The sequence below is a fragment of the Cyanistes caeruleus genome, chromosome 3 (assembly GCF_971803275.1).
Source record: "Cyanistes caeruleus chromosome 3, bCyaCae1.hap1.1, whole genome shotgun sequence".
Taxonomy (NCBI): Eukaryota; Metazoa; Chordata; class Aves; order Passeriformes; family Paridae; genus Cyanistes; species Cyanistes caeruleus.
Genome location: NC_141703.1, coordinates 31,010,988 through 31,032,409, shown reverse-complemented (window position 1 = coordinate 31,032,409; position 21,422 = coordinate 31,010,988). Strand labels below are relative to the sequence as shown.

The window sequence follows — 21,422 nt, the reverse complement described above, 5'->3', positions numbered from 1 at the left end:
TAAAAACTCTGAGCTCATTAGTGGCCTTTAATATTCAGTCATGAGCTGAAGGTTTTTAGAATACACTATTGGGGCAGTGCATGTAATTCCCAATCAACAAACACTGTTCCAGTCCTCTTGGGCTATTGCTATAGACATTGCCAACAAGCAAGTTTATTGTCAAATATAACATATTCTTTTCAAACTTCAGAAAACTTATTTTTTTTCTTTTTTTTTCTTTCAGTTTCTGATTTAGAGCAGATATAGGGGGATTAACATTACAGTGGTCCTGCTCTCTGAATATACTCGCTTGAATTTTTTTTTTCTTAACCATCAAAAATTATGCAGCAATTAAATGCAGTCAGAAATCACTTCTGATGACAGAAGTCTATATGTCATCATCATTGACAAAAGTTCCTTTGGCTCCATGATCCCCTTGAATTTTTGCATAAAAAATTAAGGTTTTCATTTCCAAAACATTTCTTAAGAAAAGTCTAACCCTAATAAAAAGACTATTACTTTATCAGAGTACTCAAGAAAAAGCAGGTTTGTTACATCTTGATATTTATAATCTCATATTCCCTTATTCCTCTCTGCATAAGAGGAGAATTTTTAAATCCAAATTGCTTAAGAACCTTCTGCTTTTACTTTTTACATGAGCACCTCTTTACTGACTTCTTTATTATGTTACATGGAAAAGCATCATTATTGCAACTAAATAATTACATCTTATTATATGGGCCTCCACACAGCATATCTACTCCCCAAAATAACTCCTTTTATCTGTACTAAGTTTATCTAATATCTGCTTTTCATCTTTTAGATGATTGGGTATTAGTTTTATAGACCAAGATCACATATCTCAAACTGTTTTGTGATCATCTTCTAGAAAAAACCAAAAATCAGTATGACAGTATGATTGCAAAACAACAAATCTCTTTCATCTCCCGGGATAATGAAATTATCATCTTCTCTCATCTGGGAAAAGTGTACAATATGCCTTTTAATAACTGCATAATGTGGCAATAGTTAATATCATTATGTCTTCTCCTACAGTATTTATCACTTGCAAGCAGTCCCATTAACACTGGTGATTGGTGATATGACTTCTGTGGCTGTCTGCCAAATAAGGAATGAAGAACTAGGACCTCCAAATTAAAATCAGTTCACCTGTACTGAAAAATATTGTTACTCTTGTGGAAGATAATCCTGAAATTTATGTTGCACATACATATTTATACTTTAATTTTTTTAAAACATTATTCACTAAACTATTTTTAGAGGCTTTTTAAAGCCACCTGTTCCTTAAAACCAACACAGTTGCTTTATTTCAGTATTAGGAGCACTCGTATAGGTTATGTTGTCTACTCAGATATGTATGTTAATGTTGAGCAGTCAGGCAATCACAAAAAAATATATAAAGGAATATATGTGCAAGTTTATGCTTAACCCATTATTGTGACCAACATGCCTTTGCCTGCAAAAATAAACCAGAGACCTAATAAATTCTTTTATGAAGATAGCAAAAAGGATTAATCTAGGTCTGGATTCTGAAAGCACTTTGAGGACACTTCCTAGTCTCTTTAACAGTCAATCCAGATCATTTGATAGGTTAGATTTTATTGCATAATAAAAATGTTGTAACACATTTGATTTGTAAGGCAAGCTTTGGACACCTATCACTTAAGAAAATCGGACGGAAAAGGTCTTTCCCACCAGGTATGCAACACAAACTGCTGGGCACCTTCTTTTCACTTCACTGGAGGAAGGACCCTGGTACAATAAATACACACAGAAAGATGGAATAATAAGAAAAAGGTACTGTCCAATTTACTTCTGATACCACATCCTCCATAGAATGAGGACATGACTGTATGGCTCATCTCCCATCACAGACTGTCTGCTGAAATAGCACCTGGAGAGAAGGAAGGGCATTAACACTGATTCCAACACTACTCTCTCATTATACATGTATACTGCATATATACACACATTAGCTGTGGAAGAAGCCTCTCCAGTTTCCAGCAGTTGTTTCTACAATGTCTTTTTCAATCCCTGGTGACTTGTCTTAAAGTGGTTGTAAAATGACATTTCCCCTCCAGGAGGACTCTCCTGGAAGAGTAGTACACTACTTAACAGGAACTTACACCTAGATTGTATTTCATCAATTCCCCAAATATATATTTTAAAAGTCTTAATTCTTTGATTCTGCTGATTATTACACCCAAATATTTGCAGTAATATTCTTGCTTTTACCCTCAGGCAATATTTTATATTTGTTATTTCGTTCTGGTCTCAATGAATTTTCTAAATCTTTCTAGAGTTAGCTGAGAGGGAAATCACCATTCATAGATATTTCATACATTTCTACTATTCCATCTTATTCTTGATTGATACTCTAAGTTCTTGACATAAAATTTATCAGGAACATTAGTATTGTGGACATTAAAGCAAATATCTAAATCAAATGTAAATCACTTATACAAAGCAGATATTTCCAGATTCAGATCTCTGCTCTGTTTTATAAGAGCCTTTTCTAACAGACTATTTCATTCATCCCTTTATCACTACACTCCACAAACCTGATAAATTCTTCTCATTTAAGCTTTTAAAATGTAGCACAGACTGCCAGCATTTCAGTTATTATTGCATGGGTTTTTTTAATGAAAACAGTCCCAAACCCTTTAGCATAAACAAGTAACTAAGTAGTGTTGAAGGGAATTGAGCAACCTAGTCTACTGGAAGGTTAGAACTAGATGGTCTTTAATGTCCCTTCCAACCCAAACCATTCTAGGATTTCCAGGAGCCTGTAAGTCTGAAACAACCTCAGTTCTTCCCATGTAGCAAAAAATAAAAGTGCAACGAGGACTTGGATGAAGAAAAAAGTTATTAATATATTAGTTATTATATATGAATTATATCTCTTGAACTCTCAAAAATGGAAAATAACTGAGCAGAAGAAAAATTGAGTTCATTGCCATGCAAAAGATACATAGATTCAATTAAGAAAAAATTAGCTTAAAACAGTATGAAAATTTTAAACAAACCTGGCTCACTTAGTTCATTTTCAGTCTTCAAACTCATTGTACCCTAGAAATGTGCAAAACCCACATAAGGCCAACCAGGATAAAAAAAAAACCACAAATCAAACCAAAACAACAAAATACCAAGCAAAAATCCTCCACAAAACCAGGACGAAAAAAAAAAAAAAAAGTAACATTAAGCAAGATAGGATCTGAATTCCTAATCCAGCTTGTAGAATATTAGTCTTCATTTGTTATTTAGCCAGAAGTTTACTACTTAGAATGGAATTTTATCACCCTGAAAAGGGAGTAATGCAAATAGAGAAAACACCATGATTGTTAGTGTCAGTGTGATGACTACACGGATTGTTTCCTCTTTTCCTTGTAAGTATCAAAAATAGAAGAAAGTGTTATGGTAATTAAAATTAGATGAAACTGTTCCAAATGACACAATGTTTCTTTCAACAAATTAAAGAGCTACACTGTACTCAGATGCAGGAGGAGTAGACAGCTCTATCAGAGGAATGAAGACTCACTGTACTTGCTATCAAGGATTGGCAGTAGCTAAAAAATAACTCTCTTGCACAGCTTTGTTTTTCTTCCTAAGGGCACCAGAACCAGCTGGCTGACCCAAGGAAACTTGATGCATATTATTTTGACCCATTTTTAATACTTAGAGGAGCCTTTGATAGCAAAGATTAGTGAAGTGCCAAAGGTAATAATCTCAGCGAATAAATTAAATTTGGAAGCACACAGTCACCTCAAAAGCAAGTCATGAACTGAGACTTCTTCCCCCTTCAACTGGCAATAATTTTTTAATGTATGCTGCCATCAATCTATCAAAAAACATGTGATGCAACAAGCATGCAACCAAATAGGAAACTAAACTGAGACTGAAACTGCCAAGAGTGACTCCATATTGTGGAAGCTCCAATCCACTAATTGTTAAAAAGAAAGCTGCACTTGCTTATCCTCAGGATTATGAGTACTTGAATATTTATAGAATGCATTTACATTTCTTGTAAAAACACGGGCATACATAGAGTAAAAACTACTCTGAAAACTAGAAGAAAGACCAGATAGTTAAGATTTTTTATGTAAGAAAGATGAAAATATTTACATCTACACTTTGTACAAAACAGTGACAAGTTGAGATTTTCTGTAGCATTATTTCCATTACTGTTTTAAGAATTTTTGACTACGGTATGTCAGTACAAGTAAGTGCTGTTGACTATATAGTTTGATACAATTCAATAAAACAAAATAAAAGGAGTATCATCATAAGATTGTGATCCTGAATCTTCTTGTAACTTTTCTTACATGATTGCAATTCCATGGAATTCAATTGATGTTTTGACAAGAAGTATCAGAGTTCATGCTTTCATTTTTATTTCCCCACTCAGCGTTTGGAACTTAAATGTAATGGAACCACCTAGCCTCCCAGGGATTAGTCGAGAGACCCATCAAGAGATCAGTGATGTCATGATATTTTTAATGTAGAGCTGAACTGATGTGAATTTGTACAACTCTGATGTTGAAGCTCCCGCAGTTATCTAAATAAACATTATTTTACCGTAAGAATAAACATTCTTTCAAAAATCTTTAAAACTCTCTCATAGTCAGTATAAGCCTTTTTTTCCCTAAGATTGTCAGCTTCTAAATTTTATTTTAAAAGGAAATGTAGTTTTCATCATATACTTCTCAACAAACTTTGCCTCAATTTTCCCTGAAAGACAGAAGATAGCCATGGTAACTGCAGTTTTAAAACTAAAAACTGTAAACATCTCCAGGGAGGAGGAGCCTAATTTTAAGGTTATTCAAAAGTAAGAACAGTGCTGCTTGTGGTATTCCTGTGCTGTTTGAGTTGGCAAGGGAAGTGGACTAGAGTCTACTGAAGTGCCCTGAAACTGATGGATATTTAAGAGATGCTGGAATCCCCAAAGGTAAAGTCACAAAATGGAAATCCAGTCATTTTGAGTGCAAGAGATGGGGCCTGGATATTAGATCAATCCAAAACTCCTACATCTATCTGGCTGTATGGGAAGGAAATATGTGGGATTGGATAATCCATTGGAAAGTTTTGAAGGTACATACTCCTCTGGGATCCTGGCTTCAGACTGTCAGTTGTTTACATAAGGAGAATCTAGTCTGTGCTGGATTGGAAAGCTACTAGGTAGGGTGGCTACAACAACCCCTGGGTTTCAGTGTAGCTCAGCCAATACCACAGACCTACCTGTGGAGTGAACCACTGAAGCAGGCCACTAAAGAGGGGATTGATGACATTCAGCACTGGCTCAGGGAGCTGGATCTAGGGACAACAAAAGGACTTGGTCCAGCAACAGCAGCCCAGCAAGCCCAACAGTCTCTGTGCTTGGTCACCACAGCCAGGGGAGGACAATAATTAAAACCTATTGTTTCCACAGGAGTCCAAATTGCTTCTGCAGTCAGAGGAATAGGAGAGATGGGGAGGTTCTTTTCCTGGCTAGTAAAGAAAAAGCCAGACTGATGGATCAAGCCTCCTGGTATCACTATTTTGGTGCCCATTCAATGTCAATTCAACCTGACAATGTTGGTACTTCCTAATTTCAGGCATTATTTCATTCTGCACCAAGACAGTAAATCAGTACGACTAGTCCAGCCACTGGTATAAAAAGGATAGTATATACCCACTTCCTCAAACTAACAACAAAACCAAACCAGTCACTACTCACAGCTATTGCTTCCATTATATACTAACAAGATATTGATTCTAATGATAGTATTTTTCTTATGTGGCCAATTTTCTGCTTTTCACTTGCCATTGCCAGAAAAATAGATTGGCTCTAAGAAGCAGCTTAATTCTCTCCATGAAGGCAGAGATGTCCTCTTCAGGGCCCTTGTCCTTACTTAGGAGAGAACAAAATATCAACAGTTTACCAGTTAAACGAGACATCTCATTCTCAGACCTGTGCTATAATCCCATTACTCTGCTTCTTTTAGCTCACTCTTTTACATATCCAAAATAATACCCAAAACTGTAATATTTTATCCTCAATACATCCATGAAGTAGAGAAATATTGTTGTCTCAAAGATAAGAAAACTATGTAAGACACCAAGACTACATAGATAAATTAATGCATGAGGCAAGACAGGGACCGTTCTCTGGTGCTGTGGCCAAATCAGGTGAAATAGTTCCTATATGTTGTTAAACTATCTTCTTGCAAAATTAAAACATATATGAAAAAAAGAAAAAATTGTCATACTACCATTTGGGAGCCATCCATAGCACTTCAAGTAGTACATGGGAAAATGTGGGTTGGTACAGGCAAAAATCATTCCAGAGGGTGCAGAGAACTAGTAGACTATAGAGCGCTTGTATAAATGACAAGTCACCTGGATTTTCACCATAGATTAAGTCAGGTATAAGTAAAAGTGAAGAGAGATGAGCATCTTCAGGAAAGTGACCCATCTCATCCTAAACCAGGCTATTCCAGAGGGTAGTTAATCTCACTGTCTCATTCTGTTGGTTATACAGGCAACCTACACAACTGATTTAGACAGCATGTGTAACAGCTGAACAGACTATATTTAGTGACATGAATAGTCTCTGAACACACAGGAGATTTACAGCAGTGTAAACCAAATCTTTGTTGTTTATCTGACTAATTAGCCTTAGTACTATACTGCATTTCACCCCAATTAGCTGCAGGAAGCACAATACAAAAACATATACTTGCCTATCAAAGCGCTCAGTCCCCAGCTGTGTTGTGGTGATATCCAGTTCTGACTCTAACTGAGCTGCTCTGTTTCTGAGGTAAAATCTTGATTCTGCACTGCACTGTGAAGTCCATACACATTAATTAGATAGCAACTGTAATTCTCCAAGCATGTAGCCATATGCAATTATTCAAAATTAAAAGGGCAGCTACCATGCAATTGAGATTAAGAACATTTTTTTGGAGCAAAATATAACACTATGAAGAAGAGTATATTAGGGTTTAACTGAGAAAGCCAGAGCAGGTTTTTGGTATCTTCTGCTATTAATGTAGTCAAGGTACACTGACCATTTCAAAATGCCGCTAGATATAAAACCACTTCTGTTTTAATACACTTGAAAAGAATGAGAAAAATTGCAACACACTCCTGGTCATTTACTCACAGATTACTTTCTACTAAAGCAAGTTGTTCCTTGAGAAACTGAATTTCAGAGTCTTTCTCTTGCTTTGCTCTCTTTGACCAAAATTTATTCTCACAATTGGACACAAGCAAAGATTCCAGGTTTTTCATCGATGCTTTTTCATTTCTCAGTTATTTTCTTAGCAGCTCTGTTTCAGAATGGTTTGACTCACACTTGCTCTGCAGATAAACAAAGATTTTAAAGTTTCAGGTGCATGTCTATCAAGCTTACTGGTATTCTGTTGGGGTAATCTTTAAAAAAAAAAGATTAAATAAAAAAGGAAGTCTGGCATCAATGACAAAATTTGTTTTCACTCCAAGATGTGTGATTAGTTTTATATTTTCCCAGTCAAAAACCTCTGTCAGATTTAGAAAATCACCCAATGTATGTATCTTAATATAAATGTATTTGGTACAAATAACAAACTGCTATGAAATATATGGATCAATGGATTCAGTAGACAGAATCATTAACAAAGAGGAAGGAAGTTTCACATTTTGTTGAGGCAAAAAGCTATTGATTAACGGTTTGCACACAGGAAATAACATGTGGTACTACAAACCAGTACCAGCATCACCAGCAGAGTGAGTTTACACTTATTTTACTTACAGGAGGATGAAGAATAAATGGGGGGAAAGGGAAAATTAATAAAAATTTAAAAAAATATATATTAAATACCTATATATCTTTGAGGAACCTAAGAAAAGAATACCCAAAATACTAGTACATTCCACTGCAGAGGGAATGATGGACATACCTGAGACACAGCTACACACACACATGAAAAAAATAATTTCAGAGACTGAGAATCAGGAAAATCAGTATTGGGTCAGCTACAGAGACAAAGAAAACTTTCTGTTTTAATCTTAACATAAGTAAGCCGGATGCTATTTTCCCTTCATCTCTTCATATATGCATTATTGTCTGATTAACTGAATCTGTTTGGGGTGCTGCAACACTTTTATCTGTATTTTACTCAAGCCTAGTTTACATTAAGCACAATAATGCTCAGCCAAAGGTCATGGGAAATCTATGAACTGTGACATCTTAACAAACTCTCCACCTCTCCAGCACATTTCTCAGAAATTTCAGAGGATAACCATTTTTGTGTTCAAAGGAGGAAGATACTGGAAGAACTCGGATCATAGGCCAACAGAAGGGAGGGGGGAAAAAAGAAAAAAGAAAAAAAAAAGCATTTGGCATCTATCAAAAAAAGTCAATATTTTTTCTTGCACCAAACTAAACTGAAAGGTTTCTTCATTGTGAAAGATCCCATTTTCTCTGAACTGTCACTCAAAAATCTAGTTCCTTTGCAGAGAAACAGTTTTAATATTCTACATTTGTATTTCAGAACAAAATAATACTGAAAACTGTAGACCGAAGAAGATCTAAGAAAATAAACAGTATTAGAAACATTGAAAGAACAATATAATTCAGAATCAGGTTCAGTTTCTGCTTCTGAATATAAATATGCTACAATGTAATAATGTGGATTCTGCACTGGAATACTGTGTAAAATAAGAGCCTTATCTAAAGGCTGAACAAGGCTAATGAAAGACTACTGGTTGAAAAATACAGAAAAATCAGTGAAAATTTCCCAACTTCTGACTTATCTCCAACTCTCCAGCTGCATTTCTGCAGTTTTCTTTCCTGAAACTGTTGTTGTTCTCCACAGTCCCAGCAATTCCCTTCACAGAAGGATCTAGGGAGGCTTAGCCATATTAGATCTCATAAAAGTTTCAGGTAAATGTCATATGCTGGAACCCTTCCCTATCAAAAGAATCATAGAGGATTTCACAAGGATACAAAAGACATCACACACATTTGGCTGGAATGCATAAGCAACTGGCAAACAGCAGCTTTACCCACTGTGCTTTCAAAAGGCATAAAGGTTTAAAGAGACTGCTGGAAGCCTATAAAGAACAAGAAATTATCTCAGCTGGAGCAGAGGATGGACAGGTCAGTAATAGAATCATACTGAAAATACTGGAATAATTGGAGTATATATGAACAACTTTTCAAAGTTTATCGAAACTGAATTTTAAAAAATGTGTGTATCACACATTAATTTTGTAGTTTTTGTAAAAATCAAGGTCAACAAAAGCTGATTTCTAAGGGAAATTAAGAAAAGATTAAATTTTAAAAAATTAAATTGACTATTCTTAAAATAGTCAATCATTTTAAAGTCCATGTCAAGTTTCATCGCTAATAAACAGCTCCAGCTATTCTAATTACCTAGTGACTAGATGTAAAATCCAATATATCTTTCTTGAAAACAACAATAATTCTAAGCCCTGACTTTTGAGTGTTCATCGTAAAGCCCTGCAAAGCAGTGAAGCAGTGTTCTTTTAAAAGAGTGTTCAACTCATACCCTTTGAGGAGTAAGCCCCTGAGAAATGCCAAATGAAACATTTAAAAATTGAAAAAGTGATCATTCGTGATCCTAAAGTATATTTGGATCCCTTAAGTATAACATTAACATAAACTTATTTTTCTATTATATTTCACATACGCTTTCTACCTTCTCTGCTCTGGAAATTAAATGCTAATTTAATCATTCTTTGGTTGCATCTAGTTTAACACAAAGTTCTGGTATAGATGTGATATTTGCAAGTACAGAGACTCTCTCCTAATATATGTTTTTAAGGCCCTCTGCCCATTTTCACTCAAGAGCTGCTTAAGGCAGAAATAGGAGACTTGTATGCCTTTTCTGTTGTTAAATGCTACAGTTGAGCAATATTAAACTCTACTAAAAAAAAAGAATTAAAACAGCTTCCAAAATCCTACAAAATATCTCTATATAATTGTGGCAAATTTTAAGAGGCTGCATTAATTTATTCTACAGTAAACTTTAAAGTTATTTCTTTAAATAACTCCTGTATATAAGAACTAGAGGAATTCTTGCTTCTGACAGCAAAATTAGCCACTGGCATTTTAAACTCTATTGCTGGAATTCTACTCCTTTTGCAGAGTTAATAAGGTTGAAAATTCTTCCATGGACCACATTTTATTTTCAGATGAGATTCTCTTATTTTAGCAATAAAATTTGGTTTTGTATGTAGATGATATGTGAATGCTGAGATTCATATCTGAGAGTCGTATTTATACTCCTGTCACCTGTAAATTCAGGCATGACTAAGATGAGTTACATTAAAGTGGAGTCCACAAGGCAGCAGCAGGAGCAGGTCTGACTAAAAGCATTAAGAATTTTTGTACATTTAAAATTAACATAACCTAGGTTTTTCCTTTTTGAAAAATGCCTGTACTTTGCCCAGTGATATTCCTGGTCAGCCACTTTAAACTCCTTAAGTTTCAGTGAGTGGCAGAATGAGTGTGGGAGGTTAACAAAGCAAAATGAGAGGTAAAGCACTGTGATTTGCCTGAAGGATTTACCAGAAATTACATCTAAAGAGATTATTTTATGGGAGCACATCACATTAATTCTAGCTCTGTCTCACCAAAAAAAACCAAACCAAACCAAACCAAACCAAAACAAAACAAAAAAAACACAAGGAACACAGAGCACTACTGAGCACATTAAGACAAATTTCTGTGTTTTAGATATGTGTCTTGCATGTAACTATATGAATTGGAATATGGCATTTGGAATTCTGACCCAATATATTGAGATAGGGCTCATGAAGAGGCCTATTTATTCCTATACTTAATAGCAGGCATGTGGAAAGGAAATGAAAGGATTAAATGTCTGCTGGTTTCAGGCTTCTTGAACAAACTAGAACCATGTACTAGTTTTATTATGTCTTAAAGGAATGACAAAATCTGCCACACCACCCTCCTGTGCTGTTTTGTCATTGCTGTGTTCTCATCTACTTTCTGAACAGATACAGTTTGGTTCCTCTAGAGTATCTAATGTTCTTGAGTAGCCCTCAGCAGCTTATGTGATATTAGGAAGTAGAGATGATCTGCAACAAAAATTGGAGAGCCCCAAACCATGTTTATATGCTCACAATGTATTTCCAAAACCAAGGTATGAATTTTTCTTTAAGTTCTTCAGATTTTCAAGTGAGAAGAGGCTCTTTGGGACTTCTAAAGCAGTGAAAAGAAGGCTAAGAAGCTCAAAGCAAGAAGAGCAGGGACAAGAACATGACAGGTGACAAAGTACTTGCTATGATTCAGGTATGCTGTGGAGTTGTGTATGACTTTATGCCTTCAGTGATTCCAAACCATGAGAGCATTTAAATTTTTTGTTTTCCTTGAATTTTCTTTTTTTTAAAAGAATTTTTTCCCAAGTGTGACTAGTGGAATTCTAATATTATTATATAAAGTAAAATGCATACAGTGCATGGTGGAAAATCTCCCTGATATAGAAGTGGCATTAAACATTGTTAAAAATATTACCAGACCATTTCAAGGGTGAACTGTGGAAAGAATGATCCCTTGCTCCATCTGTGTTTCCAGGGACTCTATTTTCCCTTTCCAACTGTGGCTCTCAGACTGCACTGATCAGTGCCAGTCTAACAGGAAAAGCCTGTTTCTGCTTCATGGTATTTTGTTTCCCAACTTTCTCCTTGTTCACAGGCTTTGTGATAATTCTCCAAGAGCTCACAGCTCTCTCTCCTAATGCATAAAGCTTGTTTGTTTAATAATTTACAGTAAGCTCCAAAAAATAAGGATATTTACAGATCTACAGATATGGTATTGGATATATCCTTTCCACTGAAAATTTTGCAATTTAGTGAAAATGCTGAGAGACTTCTCAAGAACCAGAGTTATGTTAAAGATGAGTATGTTTTAATGATCAATAAATATCTGTTAAGAATGGCTAGGTTAACATTAGACATACAAGGTATAGCAATATAGTGCAGCAATATTTCTTTTTATTTTAATCCCATAAAGTAATAAAGACAAAATAGCTCCAAGGCTCTGTATTATTCCCTGTCTGATTTTTGAAGTTTAATAAACAGACATGTGCATGTAAAAATACACACACACACACACACACACACACACACACACACAGAGACATATATATATATAAAACCACAACAAAATATTCTACATTAATTTGTACTGTAAAAACAGCCATGGAAATGTCTTCAAACTACTAAAACCAAATTAAGGGAATGCAACTAAGCTTTGGTTAGGAAGCAAATTCTTCTGTGGAGATATCTACAGTTTTAATTTTTATACTGACTTTAGACTTCAGCACATGCTTCAGCCCAAAAAGATCTCTGTTTGAATCCTGAGTTTTCAACTTCATATCATCAAGCTCAGTTTGGTACTTTGCTAATTTTTTATATAGTACCAATGAAGTAAGGTTTTTTCCAAAAGGTTTTAGTATACTATTTGTACCTTAAAAAAAAAGAATTAGTATGTATCTAAGGTCTATGGATTTATTAACTAGTTTTTAAAGGCTAAGTGAAATGTAAATTATATATATTTTTATAAACCAAATTTTTCATTTTTTTTTAAATTATAAGTAATGCTAAATCTTCTTAGAAAGAAGAAAAATGTCTGTAAAGGAATGTAGCAGTTATAAAGAAAAAACAGATGGCTTATTTAGCAGATAGATTGTCATAAAAAACCAGCCTGTCCCATTCAACAGGCAGAGCTCAATCAGTTCCATCTCTTTTTAAATTACAGTTTTTTAAAAGCCTATATTTTAAAAAGTAGAAGACAGATAAAAAATGAAGTAATTTAATTATTACAGAATTGCTTTCATGCTAATTAATCAAGTGGTTATCTCCCAATGAGGAGAAATAAAGGCACAAGTATTAGGAGATCACACACAGAACTTCTGAGAATTATTCCTTGAGAAAGTGGACAGAAGAAGGAAAAAGAACTGCAGAAAGGCTGTCTTGAACTGCACAGATCAGAAATTTCTTTTGTGCAAAATTACCAGGAGAACTGAGCTACAAGAACTGGGGGAAAGTGTGGTAGTGTGGGGAATGCTTTATGGAGAAACCCCTATTCCTGTTGCAAAAAGGCTGTGAGTTATTGAGAAAGGTGTTCCGGAAGTTTTCCAGTAAACCCAAGCAAAGAAATTATAATACTTTAAATACTTGGAGTATCATCTAAATTAATGGAAGGGCCTGGAGGAACCCACACATATTCTAGAGTCAATCCTACTAAAAAGTACTTCATCCTATGAGACTAAGATTTTTTTATTTTCCAACTGCTTTTACAAGCATCCAGCTATTGCAAAGAAAACTGTGAATCTTCCAAAAGTAGCTGGGAGCAACAGGAAGCTGCATTTTGTACCAGTTGACATCATCCTTATAAACTCTGATTCCAAGAGAAGGTGAAGAAGTGATTTTCTGGTGAACCTTTGGCAGTCAAAGCCACTACCAACCTCACCTTTCCTAGGAGGGCACTGTTTGGGAGAAAAGTTATTTAGAATGCAAGTGGTCTCACCTAAGAATTAAGCACCTGATCTAAAGCCATTAGCTATACTACCTATATAATATATATATATATATAAAGTGAGAGAGGTAAAATTATCACTTTAAAAACTCAGGTGGGATGAATCTTTTAGAGGACTTTTCTTCACTTAAAAGGGACCCTTAATGACTTAAAAGTTCTATATACCTGACATCAGGTACAGTTAAGTTGCTCCTTTAAAACTGAATAGCACTTCTAGATGAAAAGAAGGTCAAGTGAGCAGTAAAGTGATCAAGTACTGGAAAACCTGAATGAAGGCAAGAACCTGAAGAAAAAGAAGAAAATCCACATCACCCACAGAAGTGATGAACATCAACAGGTATTAAGCTAAATTTCTAGCTGCCTGGAAAACATATCAGTGCAGGAGTATTCTGTGTGCATGAGATGACACTTGAAATATTTTAACTACTTTCACCAGGAACTGCACAGAGATAAATAACACAGCAGATAATGTAAAGCTGTATTATAACCCACTATTTCAAGTACCTTTTATCCAAAAGCAGCTCTTGAGGAAACATAAATACAATAATTTTAATAAAGTTTAGAACCTCATTAAAATGTGTACTGTATTGAATTATTAGCAAGTCAAATTCATAAGCTTTTAAATCCTCAAGTCCAGTCACAGCACACTATAAGAAATACTTGCTGCTTCTTTTATAGTTCTTTCCCATGTAAGTGATAACTATAGCTGCCTTGTTGTTTTTACTTTAAGATTAGGGGGAAAACAAACTAATTAGCTGTTCCTCAAGACAAATATCCAAACTATTGCATAAGAATAGCTGGTCCTCTTTATACAAGTGAGCTGAGCAATAAGGGGAAAAATCTGAGTTTGAAACATGAACTTAAAAACTAGTCTTGGATTTACTTCAGATGAGGATCCACCAATTCTCAGTGCTATTTGAAAAATGTACCATTTTTTCTTTCTAGTCAAGGGTCCCCTCTACAAATGTACCTGAATTTCTTGCTTAATATTAGATTCTCTTGTAATCTGTCATTCTCCTGAGCTAGTGATTCTCTGTTCTTGCTAGTCTGAGTTCTTTGTTGGTTGTTGCAGCTGTTGATGCAAGCTGGAGATGGAGACTTCAGTAGATTCTCCAAGTAGCAAATAAAAACTTATTCAGGTATAACAATACTGCCCAACCAAATATAAATTACAGCTTTTCCAGTGTTTTTCAACTCATGAAACAAAGCTGTAACACATTAACACATCTTATGATTCCATTTTTTATTTAAAGCTATAAATAAATCAAAATTTTATAATGATCTTGAATTTTCATCCTTACTTTTTGGAATGCTCCAACTCTGAAATCAGAATCTTGAAATCTGAAATAATTTTCTCCTTGAAAAGAAATGAAAAGTTAAAATAAATCTCTAACCACTGCTGAGTATAAGTGTGAAAAAATTGAAAGAATATTATATCTCATTTTATTCACCTAACTGAATAAATTACCTATTTAATGCAAAATGGATTATGATTTTCCAAGTTTCATCATATACTGTTTAGTATACTGAAAGTTCTTTTCTTTTTTTTTTATTTGGCAAATAAAGGAACAAATGTTATCTTTTTGCAGAATATAATAATTTTATTTTAATTTTTAAATCCTTTGTTTCTAAATATAGCATTTGACTCAAAGACACAAACCTAAATTATACTTCTGCCTATTGGGTAGGTTAACATAGCTCTTCTACAGTGAATAAACTGGTGGTTTATTCTGGTCTGGTAGCTTTTAATTGATAAAAAAGAACTCCATCACTAAGTATATTACTTTACTCCCTTTTCTTTGGACACAGATAGTAAGAGAAGCATAGCTTAGGAAACATCTTTTACTGGAGACACAAGAGAGGTGAGAGACAGCCATCTCTTCTCTAAAACAGATACAATTTTACAATTTGCTGTTTTAAAACTGCAAAGCCGATGCTTATGGCAAGATGCGCTGCAATAATTTTTCTTTTAGATTTTGTTAAAAATCACTGCAAATTCTTGCATTAAACCACATCAGTTTAAAAATACCTTGTTTAGTTCATCCTAAATCAACATCCATGCCACTTAAGCTGAAGTGAAAAATGAAGTTTCATATCTAGTAACTAAGCAGCTTCATTATATAGATTGAAATCACATTAGGCAATAAACCTTATGATAAAAACAACATAATTCAGATGTTCTTTAGTGAAAAGCAAGGCAATATTATTTAGTATTCTCCATCTTTAACATCCCAGGACCCCAAGGAAGAAGTGAGATTAATTTTTATGTGTCCTGGGTTGACTTTATGATACTGGTATCCCCAAATGGCCTGGTTTATGTTATATATTAAGTTCTGCACCTTTAAGATTAGCTTTGGGAGCTAAGGAAGTTGAAACTTCTGGAGGCTGATGGGAGTTTTTTCTCTTGACCAACAACTAACCATTTCTGAGAACTGACAGTAATTTTCACCATTGAAAAGTGAGATCAACCTGTGCACACCTACCTTAAGATGTAAGCCTGGGAATTTTTGAGTCTCTTTGGTTTCCGGCTTCCGAAGAGGTAACAGGGCTCCGGCTTGGCCTCATCCCACCCCCGCAGCAGGCCAGACAAGGCCGCAGATGGTGGGGGGGGAAAGCGGGGCCAGCCGGGCAGGGCCGGTTCCTGACTTGGTTTGCAGTTTCTGCTGCTGAACTGAAACCTGACACCATGAACATCTGCAGCTTTCCAAGACTTTAACTCTTTTAGTACCTGGATGAGATTTGCAGATTAATCCTTTTTTTTGCCAGAGAGAGAGAGGGAGAGAGGGAGTAATCATCATGTAAAGAGACACCATAAAACCAACAAAGATAGTGAAGAAAAGAATTAAGTTTTGGAGAGGGAGGAGAAAATAGGAAGATTCTTTAATAAGCTGAAATATTTTTCTGTTAAAGCTATGGAGATGGACAATAGTGTTCTGAAAAAAAACTTTAATTCAAGACAGAGTGTATTGGGAGGAATGGAGTGTTTCAAAGTGTGGATTTTGAGCAAATGGTGAAGTAGTTGTGATCCTGCGAGATGCTGTAGTGGCGCGGGAAATAATAGTCGAAGATTTGTGGCCTTTAAGAGGCAAAGAGAAAACTTATGTTTCCAGAAAGGTTCACAAAAACAGATGAAGAGAACTTTTGCCTTTGAATAACTCATCCTTAAAAATGACACCCCTAGACTCATGACTCATACACACCTCAGAGTGATGTGAAATGGGAGGAGACAACTGATGACAGATTTCGGGGCAGCTGGCATCAGAGAAATGGAGAACTATGAAGAAAAATAGTTTTCTTGTGAAAAACTCCATAGATTAGCAGAAGAAGACTTCTTTTTCTCTACAAAGACTGATGAAAGGATTATAGCAAGAATTGGGACTGTTTTAACCACCAAAATTTTTTTGTCTCTATGTTGTCGTGTGAACAAGGGAATGGTTGGGTAGTTGGGGAGAAAAAGGGTTTCTGGAGGTTTTATTCTGGTTTCTTATTCTTGTAGATTTTGTTAATAAACTTTCTTTGTTCCTTTTAAGTTTTAAGCCTGTTTTGCTCTTGTTCTAATCCATATCTCACAGCAAGAAATAAGTAAGCTTTCTGTTTTTTTCTGTTACTGCTTTAAAGCCATGACATTATGGCAAATGAAATATTTTTTTGGCTAATTTTCTCCACTTCAGGAGAGTAAGTAAAGTCTTCTCTCTCAGTAAGCATAACTAATTCAAAATACCTAAACCGAGATGATCACCACAGGTCAAACCTACTGCTGTTGGAGTTTTTATTGTTGCACTTAAACTGGAACAGAAGTAGACCAGCACGCGGCACTGCTGTAGATACCAATACAGCATAGATGTGCCTTTCCCTATTTAATTTTTGTGACTATTTGAATATTAGAACATACTTTAATTGCCAGGCTTTACTGAAAAGTAGAAATCCTCTCCCTTCTTCCACAGTCTTGCAGAGATGATTTCTCCATATTAAGTTGTGCAATTGTTTCTTTCAAAATACAGATCTCTTGTTGTACAAGACTTTATATTGAAAAGTTATCTGGATGCAATCAGAAGCGTCTCAGTTTTTTTATTAATTCAAGCCATTTGAAATTAAAATTCTTTTAATACACTTCTGAAGCATAAAAGAACAAGGCAAAAGCTCCCCTTCAAGAAAGCACTGAAGCATGCACCTTTTAAAAATATTGTAATAATAATCTATAAATTATATTTATAGAACTGGATTTTTCTTTAGCTCAGGGCCTTAAATTACATGGCTCAGAACAAATCTGTTTTTCAAGAGTAAATATTTAGATCATTAAAAATAACTTTCTTCAGTATTATAACAAAAGTTTAAACAGAATTACTATAGACAGTAGCAACATGTAGACTGCAGCATGTAATTACAGATGAAGTAAGAGATTGTTTTTCTGGTATTACTGAGGAGGTAATAAACTGGGAGGAGTGGCTGATACAGTAGAGGGTCGTGCTGCCATCCAGGGGGACCCTCACCAGCTGCAGAAATGGGCTGAGAACAACCTCATAAAGTTCAATAGAGAGAATTCCTGAACCTAGGGAGGAACAATCCCTGGCACCAGTACCCTGTTGGATAGCAGCTTGGCAGGAAAGCTGGGGGTCCTGATGGGCATCATGTTGAACAAAAGCCACCAATGTGCCCTTGCTGTAAAGAAGGCAAGCAGTATCTTGCTCTGCATTAGGGAAAGTATCACCATCTACAGCTGTAGATTTGGGAGAACATATTCCTTGGCATTCCTTGACAGGAATAATAATCCTTGTATCCATCTCCTTTACTCCCATAATATAAAAATGATATACAGGATATATACTGCAATATACTCTATAGCATGTTTTCCTGATTTCCACCATCAGTGGTGCTGAGAAGTGCTACCACTGTCTTAGTGAATCACAAATATAACTGATATGCTCACACACTGCATACTAGTACCAGCACATGCTGTTCATGTTGTCAGCACATGCTGACAACACAGCATGTGTTGTCACTGAAACTTACACTTCCCAGAGCTCTGTCACATAATTTTAAAATGCAAAAACCTTTCAAAAATTAAAGAAAACAAAAGTTTTGCATTGTTTTTGCAAAACAAAAATTTGCATTGTGAAATGTTAAAACTTTCAGAAGTATATTTATTTGCATTCAATGCTTTTTCCTTCAACCCATAAAAAAAAAAAGATGACAGCAGGATATGAAAATTAGCCTATTGATTTTTATTATAAAAATTGGATCTGTCACTCACCAGTTTTTTCATCTAAACAATGCATAATTTTCTCTTGGCTAAGTTGTATTTCAAGTTTTTTTCTCCACAAGGCTTCACTGAATCTCTGAAAGACTCAGTTCTGTCTTTTCATTCAATAAACTGGAAAAGCAGAAACATTAAACAGGAGAATTCAGACACTGATATATTTTTTTTTTTCTTTTGGAAAGGTCACTAAAATTGCAAAAGATAGCAAAAATGGAGATTTTTCTATCTGTTTTAGACTGTTTGGAATATTTTATTGATGTTAACTTTAATCTCAGTGTATTAAGTTCTGAATAATCATGTAAAGGATTACAGAAAAGTAAGAAGAATTCTTTGCAACAGATGATTGTAAAAAAGTAACAAAAAGAATTAAAATAAAAATCATCCCCTGAGGCATCCATTGGAATGCCTGACCTGTTTCAAATTATCTGTTCAAATGTAGTAATAATAATGATTCTCACACTGTTCAAGAAACTGAAAAAAATTATCAGCTTGGTTTGGAGGTGTAAAGAAAAAGATCTTCCAGTAGAAGCAACTACTTTTCAACAATTCAATAGTGCTCATAAGTCTGACAATTTATTACAAAGCAGCACTCACTGACATATGTTTTATTCCCTAAAGGCTTTGATCGAGTCTAGTCCTACTGTGCTTCTGAACATGGCTGGGAGCTGTAGTTGAGCAGCAGACCATAAGTCCTAAGCAAAGATTCAGTTTTATTTCTTCTTGTGAAAAGGCTCCAAGACTAAGGAATGGATCTTTAAAACAAATGACATGACATTCACTAGTTTATGCAAGTTTGCCTGCTTTTATTAAAAAAATAAAATTAAAAAATGAAAATAAAGTTATTCATATGCTATTTACCAAAAACCCATCAATCCCTGTAGTTTCTAATAGAAAGCTCCTAACTCTAAATTAAGCAAATTTTACTTTTTCACTGAAGATGGTTTCCACCATATCATCATATCAATAGGACAAGTACATTTACATATAAATAAGCAATGAGGAAAACAACTTCATTCCAAAATGAAGGAAATCCGTAAGCAGCTTTCATAAATTCCCTTCTCTTTGAGCCATATAACAGTTACAGAAACCAGTGAACTTAGGCTGATGTTACTAGTCAGATTAATGCAATTACATATTTTTACTTACCTAAGAAAGGAATTTTCAGCTTCCTGTTAACTCAGCTCAGTTTCAGAATTCAATAGTTTTCTTGTCAATCTTTTCATCTCAGTTTCCAGAGAATCAGTGGTGTCTTTCATTAGTGCCACTTTGGACATCTGTTCTAACTGTTCACTATCTAACTATAAATATAATCAAACATTAACAGCTGAGGGAAAAAAAAAGAGCTGATTTATAGAATTTATTTCAATTTTTACTCTGTTTTTAGCAAAAACATTTTGCTGAAGAAGAAATGTCCAAGCATCTCATTTACTAAAGGCCTGACTCAGTTTACTGAAGATAGCTGGCAAAGACCTGAAATGTGACTTTCATTTATTTTGAAGGTAAATCAATTTCCCATCTTTTAGATCTCTGGGAATATTTTAATTTCTTCATGTAAATTTTTGGTTGTTAATTATGCCCAAGGGCAAAAATGTTTGCCATTGATCAACATGAAAAGTTTTCAGTGCAAAATAACATAAAAGAAGACATTATTATGAGTGTAGGAAGGGAGAAATCATGGTTTGGGACCAAACATGACCAATAATGGCTTTAGGCCTCTATTAAGTTACACACCTACGCCAATAACCATGTAGAGAAATCACTATAAAACACTTGCATAAATGTAACCAAATTATCACCATGAGGCTTTCACGTCTGTAGCTAAAAAAAGAACAGATCCAAAGCTTCTTGCACAGATTCCACAAAAGTCAGTTTGAAATCTTCAGTTTAAAGAAACCTCTATCTTTTATTGAAATGCTTATACTTAACATGCAAGGGACTGTGCTTTCAAAATTATTTGAAACACCTCTTTTAACGTAAAAAGCTTCTGACCTCATTCCTCTCCTCCTTAACCAAATTTTTCAGTACTAATTTCTGTGTTACTATAATCAAAGGTCAGGTCTCTAAAGAGCAAGTCAATAGGCATCTGTATACAGTAGCTGTTTCAATACTAGTGCCATAAATTTCATGTTGATGCATCGCTCTCAAGGAGTACAAAAACAACTGAAGAAATAAGATGATGTACCTAAAACAAGGCTCTCTATACTCACTATATGTCATATGTAGGCTTGTGATTAAAGTTAATTAACTACTCAGAGCTAATTCAGATTACAGTCTGTTCTTCATATCAGATGCACTCCATTTAATAGTATAAACTGTGGAATTACATTTTAAAGCTTAGCAGGATTTTAGAAGGCTGAGACTGAAAAATAAGATAAACTAGAATTTATAAACCTAACATAAACCCAAACACAAACCCTTATCCTCTAACCCAACTCTAAGCCAAACCCTAACCTGTTGCAGCTGGGTCTGGGTGTCTCTCTGACTCCAGTTCTGCCGACAACAAGCCCAGACAGACATCCTGGGAAAGGAACCGCCATCTGGGGGGTTCCAGGCAGTTTCCAGCCAGGGGTAACCCTTAGGAATGTAGGAAGAGGCTTCAAGTGAATAGCTCTTTTAGAAGTG

At 35.0% G+C, this 21,422-nt stretch overlaps 1 protein-coding gene and 1 long non-coding RNA gene across 9 annotated transcripts in view; one reads left to right on the top strand and one right to left on the bottom strand.

Annotated features, from left to right (window-relative positions):
* The window catches only part of CRACDL (CRACD like), an 85,497-nt gene extending 69,213 nt beyond the window's left edge, over positions 1 to 16,284 (bottom strand). For 2 of the 8 annotated variants that reach the window (XM_086880482.1, XM_086880483.1), the window contains exons 1-2: positions 7,142 to 7,338; positions 6,720 to 6,820 (exon numbers count right to left, since the gene is read on the bottom strand). The gene's annotated coding sequence lies outside the window, so the exon portion shown is untranslated. Of the gene's footprint in view, positions 1 to 3,026; positions 3,193 to 6,719; positions 6,821 to 7,141; positions 7,339 to 16,026 lie in introns of those variants that run through there. The other 6 variants (XM_086880481.1, XM_086880487.1, XM_086880478.1 and 3 more) reach the window with 4 other exon arrangements.
* On the top strand, positions 8,273 to 17,072 carry LOC147654051 (uncharacterized). Its single transcript, XR_015284376.1, has 3 exons — positions 8,273 to 9,118; positions 11,167 to 11,296; positions 13,309 to 17,072. It is a non-coding gene; the product is annotated as an uncharacterized LOC147654051 (long non-coding RNA).
* The last annotated feature ends 4,350 nt before the right edge of the window (positions 17,073 to 21,422 follow it).